The 13,608-nt window shown below is 45.4% G+C and overlaps 1 pseudogene; it reads left to right on the top strand.

Annotated features, from left to right (window-relative positions):
* Positions 1–908: 908 nt before the first annotated feature.
* On the top strand, positions 909–13,033 carry LOC140460008 (heat shock 70 kDa protein-like; annotated as a pseudogene).
* The last annotated feature ends 575 nt before the right edge of the window (positions 13,034–13,608 follow it).

Genomic DNA, 13,608 nt, shown 5'->3' with positions numbered 1-13,608 from the left:
TCCCTTCCTCTTCATATATCCATTCAGATGTGTTTTAAATGCTGTAATTATACCGGCCTCCACTACTTCCTCTGGCAGTTCATTCCATATATGCACCACCCTCTGCATGGAAAAGTTGCCCCTTCGGTACCTTTTAATATCTTTCTGCTCTCACCCTAAACCTATGCCCTCTAGTTGTGAACCTCACCCCTACACTGACAAAAAGACATTTTAAAAAAAAAGTTGAGCAGCCAGACAAAATGCAAAAGCGAAAAAACGTTGAGCCACTTGGGGGAAAAAGAACTGTGGCTCTACCCTTTGTTTCTCCTCTTGGCATTTGAACACTTAACATCTGTCAATAACACCAGCATCGCCACAGAGCATATTGTGTCTGCTCCTTGGTGTGAACAACAACGCACCTGCTCGCTGGTGTCACCAACACATTGTCCATGCTCCTCGCTGTCGGCAGAAAAGACGACATCGCTTATCTCTGTTCCTAAAGGTCTTCCCTTTATTCTTAAAGCTGTGTCCTCTGGTACTAGTCTCTCCTACCAATGGAAACAGCTTCCCAATGGTCATTGCACTGTGGGGATGAAGCCCTACCCTGTCCGGTAATTTCTGCTGCTGGGTGAGACTAGGCCTCAAGGTTAGAGGGAGTAGCTTTCAGACAGAGATGAGGAACTGCTTTTCCCAGAGGGTCATGAATCTATGGAATAGTCTAAATTAGAGTGGTGCTGGAAAAGTACAGCAGGTCAGGCAGCATCCGGAGAGCAGGAAAATCGATGTTTAGGGCAAAAGGCTTTCATCAAAATCTATGGAATACTCTCTGGCCAAGGAAGCAATAGAGGCAGCTTCATTAAGTATATTCAAGACACAGTTGGATGGGTTTTTGCCTGGTATTGGAATTAAGGGGTTCCTTGTGACAGTGCATGGAGGAGGAGATGAGCCATGATCTTAATGATTGCGGAGCAGGCTCACTTGTAGCAACTGGAGTGAATCCAGAGAGGGAGCAGACTTTGCGACCTCAGGTATGTGTCTTGGTTACCTGGGTGAGGAGGGACTGAAGGACAGGCTGGGACTGTTTTCCGTAGCTTGCCGGAGTCTGAGGAGTGACCTGATATGCTTTTATATCGTCATGAGGGACATGGATAGGGTAAATAGACATGGTATTTTCCTTTGGATGGGGGAGCCCAGAAATAGCGGGTAATAAGTTTAGGATCGAGAGTGTGGTGTTGCAGCAAGTCAGGCAGCATCCCAGGAGCAGAAAAATCAATGTTTCGGGGAAAAGCCTTTCATCAGGAAAGTGTGTATGTGAGTTTGTGTATAAGACTGTGTGTCGGTGAGTGTGTATTTGCTTGATGAAGTGTGATTTGTGATGGAGAATGAGAGTGTTGAGAGGATGGTGTATGTGTATGTCTGAGAGAGAGTGTGTGTATGAGAGAGGTATGGATATAAGTGAGGGTTTGCATTTTACTAAAATAAAGGAGGGCAAGACTTGTACAAGTAATGTTAGGGCCTGGGTCGTGTTGTAGAACAGAGACCAGGGGGTGTTCGGGTTCATTGTTGTTGAAAGTTACATCACTGGTAGATGGGGGTGAAGAAGGTGTTTCGCACACTTGCCTTCATTGTTCACATAGGTAAAACCTACCTCTTGCAAAAATGCCATCCCGTATTCCCAATTCCTCCGCCTCTGCCGTATCTGCTCCCAGGAGGACCAGTTCCACCACAGAACACACCAGATGGCCTCCTCCTTTCGAGACCGCAATTTCCCTTCCCACGTGGTTAAAGATGCCCTCCAACGCATTTCGTCCACATCCCGCACCTCTGCCCTCACACCCCACCCGTCCAACCGTAACAAGGACAGAACGCCCCTGGTGCTCACCTTCCATCCTACCAACCTTTGCATAAACCAAATCATCTGCCGACATTTCCGCCACCTCCCAAAAGACCCCACCACCAGGGAGATATTTCCCTCCCCACCCCTTTCCACCTTCCGTTTCCTCTGTGACGACCTGGTCAGGTCCACGTGCGCCTACAACTCGCAAGGAGAAAAAGGGCCCCTCAAGCTATCACGGCTATCGGGGAAAGTGCTGGTACTCTGATTCACGATCCTAAAAGGATCAACACAATCTTCAGAAAGTTTAATCCTGATCGCAGGGTTGTGAAGATAGAGCCAGGAGGATGCAGTCCTTTTTTAAAAGCCTGGCCTTTCCGGACTTAATCCTGGAACAGGTATCAGTCCTGAATGCTCCCCCAACAACCCAGGAAATACTTGACGTAATCAGGCAACTTCAGAGCGGTAAGGCACCTGGCCAAGAGGGCTTTCAGGTTGAACTTTACAAAGAGTTCACAGGAGTATTAGCTGGCCCCACTTATGGACATGTATAACTACATGGGCGGCACAGTGGTAAGCACTGCTGCCTCACAGCGCCAGAGATCCGGGTTCAATTCCCGCCTCAGGCGACTCTCTGTGTGGAGTTTGCACATTCTCCACGTGTCTGCGTGGGTTTCCTCTGGGTGCTCCGGTTTCCTCCCACACTCCAAAGATGTGCAGGTCAGGTGAATTGGCCATGCTAAATTGCCCGTAGTGTTAGGTAAGGGGTAGATGTAGGGGTATGGGTGGGTTGCGCTTCGGCGCGTGCGGTGTGGACTTGTTGGGCCGAAGGGCCTGTTTCCACACTGTAAAGTAATCTAATCTAATCTAATCTACACAAATAGTCAGGGCTGCCTCCCACCTTCACTGAAAGAGGTGAATATCTCCCCTATTCTCAAAAAAGGAAAGGATCCAGAAGATTATGCATCTTGCTAACTGTAGATTTTAAAATTCTTTCTAAAACATTAGCATTGAGGCTCGAGAGGGTGCTGCCATATATCATAAAAGAGGAGCAGACTGGGTTTATTAAGGGCCGTAGACCATCTGATAATATTAGAAGGGTCTTGAATGTGAATCAAGTCTGTCATCAGGAAAAAATACCGGGAATAGTAGTCTCATTGGACACGGAGAAGGCATTCGACAGGGTTGAATGGTCATACCTGTTCTATACATCGGAAAGGTTTGGCGTTGGAAACGTATTTGCCAAATGGCTCTCAACACTGTATAATGATCCCAAAGCAGTTGTGATCACCAATGCATTAGGCACAGATAGAGTGGGGAGAGGCTGCCGTCAGGAATGTCCTCTCTCACTGTTGCTATTCACGCTAATAATTGAGCCATTGGTGGTAGCGATACGGGCTGACTCTAATATAACGGCCCCGAGGGTTGGTACAGGTAAACATAAAATTACCCTATATGCTGATGATGATCTCCTTTTTCTTAGTAATCCTCTGATGTCCTTGCCTCACTTAATCCAAGTTATTAATACATTTAGTGCATTTTCAGGCTACAAAACGAATTTTTCAAAATCGGAGGCCATGCCTCACTGGTATGTCCCACTTACTGGACGGATCCCACTTCCCCTTTCAGTGGTCTCTGAAGGGTTTCTTATACTTTGGCATTTTTATCACCCCAGTATTTGGCCAGCTATACAAGCTCAATTTTGTGCATCTATTGGAAAGGGTAAGACAAGGCCTTCAACGTTGGGGAGACCTTCCAATTTCCTGGCTAGGTAGAATAGCCCTAATTAAGATGAATGTCTTGCCCCGATCTCTTATACCCGATGAGAATGCTGCCGAGTACGGCACTGCGCAGATTGTATGGTTGGCTGGGTTCTTTCATCTGGAATCCTAGACGGCCCCTTATTAAGTTAAGGAAGCTACAGCTTCCACAGGCAAGGGGGGAGGGCTGGATTTTCCAGACTTTAGGAAGTATCAGTTAAGTTCCTTGTTAAGCTACATAGCCGATTGGGTCACGTCTGACCCGCAATCAATCTGGATGGACATCGAGGCTTCTCAAGTACAGTGCCCTCTTATTCACCTCTTATTTTTAGATCAGATGAAAATCATTACGGACCACTGTAGAAACCCTACAGTACTAAACACAATTAAAGCTTGGAATATAATGTGGCAAAACGAGGGTAATTCACATAAAACATCCCCCTATACTCCTATAGTGGGGGCATGGGGTTTTCAACCAGGGCTTACAGATGCTGCATTCAAATCCTGGAGATCCAGGGGTATCTCCTGTTTAGGGGATCTGTTCGAGAAGGGGGGTCCTGATGTCTTTTGAACAGCTGCATCAGAAATTTGGATTACCTCATGGAGACCTCTTTCGATACTTCTACATTCGAGACTACATACTGGAGACTACTGCGTTATTAGATGTTCTCTATAAATCAGATAGAGAATGTAGTGTGTTGTGGCCAATGGGTGTACCCTTGGTCAGCACTCTTTATCACTTATTATGTGATGAAGTGTCGGAAGATATGGACCATCTGCTTAGAACATGGGATCAGGATTTGGGGCTGGAAATTTCTACAGAACAGTGGAATGACATCTGGGAAAGTACCAAAAAAAATCTCCATTTGTAACAGAACCCAGACCATTCAGTTAAAGATGCTTCATAGGGCCCATATGGCACTGGAAAGATTGGCAAAATTTAGGGCAGGAGCATCTCCAATGTGTCCCAAATGTAAAACAGGTGGGCATTCTTACACTGCTAATGGACATGCCATAAGATCCTCAAATACTGGACCAAAGTAGTAAAGGCCCTGACAGAAATCTTGGGAACGGAAATTACAGTAGATCCAGTATCTCCTCTTCTGGGCTTCTCGAGCTTACCTTCTCTGGATGTGCTCTGGAGGAAATTATTTTCCATTCTCTCCTTCTACGCAAGGAAAGGTATCTTAGTAAACTGGATGGCTGAGGGCCCTCTAGGACTTAGGAATTGGCACAGATTAATCAAGGAATGTATTCCCCTTGACTTCCTTACAAATATGGTGCACGAAAAAACTGAATTATTCGATAAAATATGGCAGTCCTTTTTTGAATTACATAGATACAGATATTTCGGCCATTCTTTCAAGGGCTTTCATCTCGTTGAGGTAACAGTTCTGGCTGGTCCGGGGTCCCTTGGGAGAGGAATCCCGCGTGAATACGGGTTTTATTACGAATTATGTTAACTCATTCCGAGCATGTACTTCACTACTTAATTACTATGTTATCCTTTTTTCTTTTGAATAATGTAAGATATTTGATCATACACTCTGGTTAGTTATAGGTTAGATTAGTAGTTAGTTGAGTTTATCTTTATCTTCTCTGTATCTCTTCTCTTTGTTTGACAGGTTTTGGCTATTTATTTAAGATTTAATTGTATATTAGTGTTTTTACGTGTCTTTTTTTATTTGCAAACTTGTAAAAACGTTAAATTTTCAATAAAAATATCTGTAAAAAGAAAAAGTGCATCTGTACAGATGCATGAGTAGGTGGAGAGCAGAGGGATACAGATTCAGGAATTGCGCGATAGGTTTAGACAGAGGATTTGGATCGGCTTAGGCTTGAAGGGCCGAAGGGCCTGTTCCTTAGTTATAAATTTTTTTTTGTTCTATGTTGAGGTTGTACAGGATGTTGGTGAGGCCATTTTGTTTAGAGTACTGAGTACAGTTCTGGTCACCCTGTAATAGGAAGAATATTATCAGAGGGGGTTCGGTAAAGATTTACTTGGACATTGCCAGGAATGGAGGGTTTGAGTTATAGGGAGAGGCTGGGACTTTTTCACTGGATTGGAGGAGGTTGAGGGATGACCTTATTGAGATTTGAAAAATCACGAGGGGTGAGGGTAAGGAGAAAAGCAAGGAACATGCACGGTTATGTCGAGCCGTGGGGTGGGAAGCTGAAACAAAATTGTGGCTCTACCCTTTTTTCTTCCTCCTTGACATTTGGCCAGTTGAATCGGTCAGTTACACCAGCATATCTACAGAGCCTACTGCGCATGCTCCTCGGTGTCAGCAAGCACTGCACGTGTTCATCGGTGTCTGCAAAAACCTGCACATGCTCCCATCTGTCTGTAAAAATGGTGCATGAACTTCATTTGTTGGCCCAATGAGGTGCAGTGGAACACCAGAAAGAGCTTGGTCCTCCTACCATTCAGAACAGCCCTATTGTCTGAATCGGAGACGTCGATTTTCCTGCTCCTCGGATGCTGCCTGACCTGTGCTTTTCTAGCACCACTCCAATCTTGACCCATGAGCTTCTGAAGCTGCTACTGCTCTTTTCTCTCTCTCTCTCTCTCTCTCTCTCTCTCACTCACTCACTCACTCACTCACTCACTCACTCACTCAATGAAGATTGAGATTCATCCAAGACTGTAATTTCCTTCCTCTGTCCAACAGCACACTCTCTCCTCTCACTCCCTTTTCTATTTCTTTTATTTTCATGCTGGGATCCAATTGTTGACTTGCAGCAACTGAAAAGAAAGGGAGTGAATCCAGAAAGAGGACAGACTCTGGAAAAGCTGGTCCAGGTCTGTGCCTCAAACACCTGGCAAGTGCAGTACCACAGGGTGAAGTTATAGCCTTTGCTGTGGGGGAACAAAAAGCAGAAATGAGGTGTATTGTTTAAATGGTGATATATTGGGAAGTGGAGAAAGTGAGGATTGCAAATGCTGGAGATCAGAGTAAATATGTGTGGTACTGGAAAAGCACAGCAGGTCAGACAGCATCCAAGGAGTAGGAAAGTTGACGTTTCGGGTAAGAGCCCTTCATCAGGAATGATGTATGGATGTGCAAAGGGGCCTCAGCGTCCTCCTACACCAGTCGCTGCCGGTTGTCAGACAGGTGCAGCAAGCAATCAGCAAGGCAAGTTGTATATTAGCAAGAGGAATTGAGTTTAGAAGAGGGGATGCCTTCCTGCAGTTAGGGGGTCATGGAATATTTTCAAGGCTGAGTTCATATAATTTTTGAACAGAGAAGTGGATGTTTATTGGGGAAGGCAAGAAAATAGTTTTAACACCAGTACAGAACAGTGACATACAGCATAGAAACACACCCTTCAGGTCAACTAATCCATGCTGCCTGTATTCACAAATTAAACTAATCCCACCTGCCTGTGTTTGGCCCATATCCCTCCGAACCTTTCCTGTTCATGTACTTATCCAAATGTATTTTAAACATTGTAACTGTACCTGCGTCCAACATTTCCTCTAGACATTCATTCCACACACCAACCACTCTTTTTTTTTAAACAGAAAGTGCTCCTTATTTCTTTAGACTCGTTCTACTCTCACTTTAAAAGTTTGCTCCCTAATCTTGAAATGACACCTGCCATTCACCTCACCGATACCCCTCATGATTTTTTAAACCTCTGTCAGGACACCTCTTAACCTCCGATGCTCCAGTGAAAAGAGTCCCAGCCTCTGCATCTCGATGTAGGGAGATCCATATCCATTTGTGATCTGTTCAATGCTGGGGCAGGCTTAAAAGACCAAATGGCTGACTCCTGCTCCCAATTCTCAGTGTCCTGGACAGCAAGAGACTATAAGACATAGGAGCAGAAAGTAGGCTAATCAGCCCATCAGGTCTGTACATACCATTCAATCGTGGCTGATCAGTTTCTGAGCACCATTCTGCTGCTTTCTCCCTGTCACCTTCGATCACCTCAATACTCAAGACCCTAGCTATCTCCAGTCTGAATATTCTCAGTGACCTGGCCTCTGCAGTCTTCTATGCCAATGAATTCCACAGATTCGCCACTCTGACTGAAGACGTTTCTCCTTATCTCCATTCTAAAAGGTCATCCCTTTACTCTAAAGCTGTGCCCTCGGGTCTTAGTTTCTCCTATCAATGGAAACATCTTCCCAACATCCACTCTGTCCAGACTGTTCAGTATTCTGTATGTTTCAATTCGATCTCCCCTGAGTATGGCCCTGTTAATCAGCATGAACCAGACCCTTCAGAATGAGGTACAGCAGGGATTAGGTTCAGCAAACTGAGAATGGAGAGTGTGTGGGATGGAGATCTTCAGCTTCGAAGGAATAAGAGAGGAAAGAGAGTTCACTTTAAATTAGAATTGATTGGATGGGCTGATAGGCTAACGAAGGGCAGATGGAGTTGAACTTGGAGAAATGTGATGTGTTGCATTTTGGTCAAGCAATGCAGGCAGGACTTACACAGGGGAGGTGTTGCAGAAGAAAGAGACCTTGGAATGCATGTTCATACTTCCTTGTAAGTGGAATCGCAGGTAGACAGGATAGTGAAGATGATGTTTGGTATGCTTTCCTCTATTGGTCAGAGTATTGAGTGAAGGAGTTGGGAGGTCACGTTGCGGCTGCACTGGACAGTGGTTAGGCCACTTTTGGAACATTGTGTGTAATTCTGGTCTCCATCCTATGGAAGGATGTTGTGAAACTTGAAAGGGTTTGGAAAAGGTTTATAAGGCTGATGTCAGAGTTGGAGGGTTTGAGTGAGAGGGAGAGACTGAATAGGCTGGGTCTGTTTTCCCTCAGTGTTGGAGGCTGAGGGGTGACATTTATAGAAGGTTATAAGGGGCATGAATAACTAAGGTCTTTTCCTCCGGGTAGGGGAGCCCAAAATTAGAAGGCCGAGGTTTGAGCTGAGAGGACAAAGATTTAAAAGGAACCTGAGGGGCCACTTTCTCAGAGGGTTTTGCATGTATGGAACGAGCTGACAGGAAGTGGTGGAGGCTGGTACAATTACAACATTTAAGCAGCATCTGGATGAGTACATGAAGGGGAAGGGTTTTGAGGAATATGGGCCACATGCCGGCAAATGGAATAGATTGATTTCGGATATATGGTTGGCATAGACGAGTTGGGCTGAAGGATCTGTTTGTGTGGTGTATGACTCTAACTGTCTTCGGTGAAAGCAGAAGTGTGGTTGTGAAGACAGGGCTTTCAGAGCAGCTTTCAAAGATGTTTTGCCCTTCTTAGGACCGGAAGAAGTTAGAATGAAATCTTTCATTTGTGAGACAGCAACCACTAAGTGAGTACATCCGGGAATTTGGGAGAAAGTGGGAATTCATTGCACTGAGAGGATGAAGCCCTACCCTATCCAGTCATTTCTGCTGGTAGCTGAGACTAGGCCTCAAGCTTTGGGGGGAGTAGGTTTAGGACCGAGATGAGGAGGAGGAAGTGAGGGCTGCTGGTTTTCCCAGAGAGTAGTGTATCTGCAGAATTCTCTGCCCGAGGAAGCAGGCTCCAAAATGCCCCGGTCCTAATTCTTCCTAAATCCTGGCTATGACCCATAGCTGCTTAACCAAGTGTGCAAACTCTCAATATCGGTCAGCCGTTCCATTTGCAAATCGAACACTGTTATCAAAGTAAGTTGTTCTTGTCTCTGCATGAGTCCACAACCCAGTGAAATACAACGGAGTCTTTAATAGTTGCCCAATGTGTCCTGTGCCAAATTCATTCACGTCTGGATGTCCTGAAGCGAGCAATTATCCTTCAGATTTCTACTACCCAATTAAAACTAATGTTGGGCCCTCTAATGGATCGGGGGCATTTTATATAAATAATTATTCCCTCCGGTGTGGAAACGGGGCCCTTCAGCCCAAAAACTCCACATCGACACTCCGAAGAGCAACCCACCCAGATCCATTCCCCTACATTCACCCCTGACGAATGCACCTACACTACAGGGCAATTCAGCATGGCAAATTCACCTAACCTGCAATTCTTTGGACTGTGGGAGGAAACCCGCTCAGACACTGGGAGAACGTGCAAATGCCACACAGTTGCCAAAATCACTCCAAAAGTTACTGCTTCCTGTTAGAAACGAAAATCGCTTCTTAATAATCGCTCTAGACAAATTCAGGAAAACAAAGTTTTATTAGCAAGTCTGCAGAGTCGGGCAGCCTTCTGAGTAAAAGGCGCGCTGAGGCTTACAAAGTTTCTCATTATATACAGTACAAGTCCCTCCCCTCCTTGGTTCTAACGAGCCATGAGGTTCACATTCTTAAAAACATCATTATTCTCCAACTTGTATCCTTATCACAAAGTCTGCAACAAATGTCTCCAGACCCTCCCCTTCCTGGCTCTTAATGAGCCATGAGGTTCACATTCTTAAAAACATCATTATTCTCCAACTTGCATCCTTATCACAAAGTCTGCAACAAATGTCTCCAGACCCTAGAGGTGTTATTTTTCTCTCCCTGTAGTCTTATCAGTCAAAGACTTATTCTTCTCTGTGCTGTAGCAGATGTCTCTGTATCAATCTGTAGCAGATGTCTCTCGAGTCGTTTCCCTGTCTTGCAGCCTCTATCAGTCAAGAACTCCTCCTTCCCTGTCTGTGTTTATGGTTTCATCAATCAAGGGCCTGCTTGTTTTACTCTGCTCACGAACTGCATGCACTATTTTAAACTATTCTAATTTTGAGTATACAAAATGTTTTAAGAAAACAAAAGTCTAAGTTTTAGAAAAGGAGCAAAAGTTTTATCTTTTATTATAGATCAGTCTGTGGTCTAGGCACATCTTAAAGTTGCAAACCGAAATTACCTCTCACAATTCCACCCTTTTCTTTTTTAAGATGTGCCTAGACCAAGATAAGCCCCCCCTTTCTTTAAGGGCCCGGGAAATCTTTGGACTTTCGCAGCAACATCACCTTAAGTTCCCGTGTCCCATGTTGTGGAACCACCACTGCCTGGAGTCGGGAAATATTTTTCTGAATTAGAAGCTGAATACAGGGGATTAGGCAGGGTAATACGAGAAGAAGAATCACAACCCCCCCAACCATCAGTAGCGCCGTGCGCCACCAACTACCACCTAGGAGACCATCCCACCATCCGATGCCACTAAGAGGACGCCAAGATTGTACTGGCACATGGGCCAATTTCCGAATTTCATCGGAAATTTCCAAAACCGCTTTACCATTATCGTCAATTTCTAGGAAGCAGTTAGTCAGGTTAAACTTCCCGCACACGCCCCCCTCCGAGGCCAACAGATAATCCAAGGCAAGTCGGTTTTGATATATAGCAGCCCTCATCTGATCCTGCTGCTTAGCCAGCAACTCCAGGGCCAGAGCGGTCTGGTTAGTAATGACCTCTATGACTGCTTGGAGCCTGATAATTCGATTTAACATATAGATAGGAGTACGATATCCCCATGATCCGTCCTGTGCCCATGTAGCCGGCCCGTAGTATGCAATAACCCGGGCCGGTGGCCACTCATCCCCCCAATCACCGACTTGGATATCCCTTGGCGACCTACGGAGAGAGTCAAATAGTTTAATTCCCAAATCGTTGCCTTCCTTCCGGGGTAATAGGAAGAACGCAGGTCGTATTAGACCCAGGAAGCATACCCCAGCCCATCCCATGGGTAGTTTGGAGTATGCCTGATTACCGCATATCCAAAATAGGCCATCTGGAGCAGGCCCTCCCTGCCTCACAACATCATCCCACAGTTCCTTTACCCCAGGGACGCCCTCATAAGGACTAGGACCACTGCAATTCCAGTAATCAGTCCCCAGCTCGTCAGAGGAGGAATCAGTACGTAATGGAACGCAATTTCCATGATCCCGGTTTGCAATGTACCAAGTAATATCCTGAGGCCACCATACTCGCGTGGTTGCATCCAATACATTCTGACAGGGACTAATCCCTACCTCCACTGTCCCCTTGCCTTCAATACAGAACCGGCCCTCAGGGCTGTTTGTCAGTCTCCACCCCTGGCTTTTCCTTTCATTGACATGAGTCCAAGTGGTTTGCAGCAATTCCCATATGTCTAAGCTTTGACCAGTCCACGGCCATTGTTCCGACATATGTGGCCCCCCACAAACCCAGCAATTGCTAACATTTAAAACAGTGGCTATTCTAGAGGTGAGATCAATAAACAGGTTTTGTGTAACATCAGGGAGTTCAATCTTTCCTTCTACCTCTTCGTATACAGATGGCACTTTAGAGAGCACGACCGTTCCCTGACGGTCTTGCTCCTTCCCCAACCCCCGATCAGTGATCTGTATCTTGGTCTCCTTGACTCTGTCAACCTGTTCCCTGCGCAACACGGAGGATAGGTCCCACCTCCCAGTTTTGCTAATACACACCCAGCGGTCATTTATAGGGCATCCACGGATTTTGCCACCGTATCCTTTATTATATACCTGATAATAGGGTCTTCCACCCTCCCAACATTCATGGCGTGCACTCACATCGTAACACCAATCGTCCACATAGGAATGGGACACAATGTTCCCGAGTAGATTCGAATCCCAAGTCTTACTGTAGTTCGACATTTGTCACATTTTCCCTTACCCTCCCCCACATACAAGAGAAAACTGATTAATATCCCCACCAATACAGTCCAAGTAGAGTTCATTATTGCTGTCTTTTCAGTTTTACCACCAACGGCTTGTCCCCTTGCTCGCATGTCCAAGTGCTTTCTCCTTCAGATGGAACAGGCCCCTTTATCCTCGATGCGTGGACCCACCCTTTCTCTTTCGTCCGAACAGCTGCTTCAGTTGTTAACAGAACCAGGAACGGTCCTTCCCACCGCGGCTGGAGCTTTTCGGCCTTCCAGGTCTTAACAAGTACCCAGTCTCCGGGCTCCACCTTATGCAAGAGGAAGTCGAGCGGCGGAGTGTGAGCCAGGAGACCTTTCCTCCGGAGTTCTCTTGGGCAAATTTGACCTCAGTGGGATCCCTCCTGCGCCACGTGGTGTACCACAGATTGAGGTCACCTTTGATATTGACGCAAATGGCATCTTGAATGTCTCTGCTGTGGACAAGAGCACTGGCAAAGAGAGCAAAATCACCATCACCAATAACAAGGGCAGGTTGAGTAAGGAGGAGATCGAGAGGATAGTGCAGGAAGCGGAGAGGTACAAAGGTCAGGATGATATGCAGCGTGAGAAAATTACAGCCAAGAATTCCCTGGAGTCGTACGCATTTAACATGAAGAGTTCAGTGGAGGAAGAGAAAACGAAAGGCAAGATCAGTGAGGAAGATAAGAACAAAGTCATCGAAAAGTGTAACCAGGCCATCTCCTGGCTGGAGGCAAACCAAACAGCAGAGAAGGAGGACTTTGAGCAGCAGTTGAAAGATTTGAAAAAAAAAAAATATGCAAGCCCATCAATGCCAAACTTTACCAGGGAGGTATGCCCGAAGGGCCATTCTCAGAACAAGTCAGAAAGGACCCTTCTGGTGGACCAACAATTGAAGAGGTTGATTGAAACTTTAACTCTCTTCAAAGTAATATCATTTTCAGTTGGTCTCTCTTCTCCACCATTCCATCCCCCCACCTCCCTGAAATTGCAACAGTCCTTTAGAATTTCTCGGGGCTTCTGTAAACCCAGTTGATTTGGACATTTGCACAGTTAGGTAAATGATGGCCTACATTTCTGAAGTTTGGGTGTTTGAATGGTAGCAATTAAACGTGTCAATGGTCAATTTTTCTGCAAACTGTTTCCTGTATGTTTTATACATTGAGTAGTTTACACCCTTTTAGCTGCTAATGGAGTTCTTTCTCAGTTTTCTGCACACTACAAGAATGCACCGTATGATTCAGAAATTCAGTCAGTTGTCACTAATCCTGAGAAGTTATTGTTTAGACAGGTTATACTTACAGTTAAGCAAGCCAGCTATCCTTTCTGTCATGTAGTTGGAACAGTGTTCCCTTATAATAAATAGTATACAACAGAGATTCTATTTTCATACAGACCACAAGAAGGTGGTGTTATAACAATTGGCAGCCTTTGCAGACTTAATTTGTATGCAATTATTGGGGAAAGTAATCACAATTAAATAT

This window comes from Chiloscyllium punctatum, chromosome 36 (assembly GCF_047496795.1).
Source record: "Chiloscyllium punctatum isolate Juve2018m chromosome 36, sChiPun1.3, whole genome shotgun sequence".
NCBI classification, from domain to species: Eukaryota; Metazoa; Chordata; class Chondrichthyes; order Orectolobiformes; family Hemiscylliidae; genus Chiloscyllium; species Chiloscyllium punctatum.
The sequence above is the reverse complement of the archived record's forward strand: the minus strand, read 5'-3'. Positions and strand labels throughout refer to the sequence as shown.